Here is an 811-nt window from a genome sequence, read left to right as displayed (position 1 = left end):
GCAGAACATGGCTCCGGCCCCCAGGAGGAGCCCAGCAGACCTGCTACGGATAACGCTGTCAGCTCAACAGGGATGGGAGGAGAGAAGGTGCTCAGCCAGGCAGAGATGAAAGTTACAGAGTGCTGATTAAAAGGCGGGCGAGTGTCAGAGCATCTGTAATGCTGTTGCTAACCATCTCAGAGCTGTCACAGCTGCTAAGGATGGGCTCCCACAGCACTCCTGCCCTGAGCTGTCTCCTCACATCCAGGCACCTCAGCTGCCCCCTCTCCTCTCAGCCATGATCTGGTTTCAGCAGCATGCTTCAAGCCAGGGCAGCCTGCTCAGCTCCACTGCATTCAAGCAGAGGATGATAACAGAGCAAATGCATAGCAGGAACTTTCAATTTAGCAGAATACAGGCAGTGAAACAAATCACAGATGATGCTTTTTCTATTGGGAGATTTGTAGAAATACCTTGCTCTACAGCACAGCTTCTACCCTCTTACAAACTTCTGAATTTGTTTCTTCCTCCCAAAAGAGATGAGCTCTTGATGATAAAGATGCTGTTTCTACCTTCTCCAGCACACCTTGTTCCCCACTGCTCTGCAAAGACTAGCTATCCTGCAGCGAGAGGTGTTTAAACAGTTGTCACCATCCGAGTGACAACTTGGCCTCCAGGCAGCCATCATAGAATTTGAGGCCAGCCACACCTTTCCTTTTTACCCATACGTGTTTGTAGTTAAAGCCCTGGAGCAGGATTTCTGGAAAGCCCCATCCAGAGGGAGGCTCTTCAGCAAAGAATCACTACTTTGATTCTGTCTTTGCTGTGATAA

Source organism: Phasianus colchicus, chromosome 16, assembly GCF_987193195.1.
Source record: "Phasianus colchicus chromosome 16, bPhaCol1.hap1.1, whole genome shotgun sequence".
NCBI classification, from domain to species: domain Eukaryota; kingdom Metazoa; phylum Chordata; class Aves; order Galliformes; family Phasianidae; genus Phasianus; species Phasianus colchicus.
The sequence above is the reverse complement of the archived record's forward strand: the minus strand, read 5'-3'. Positions refer to the sequence as shown.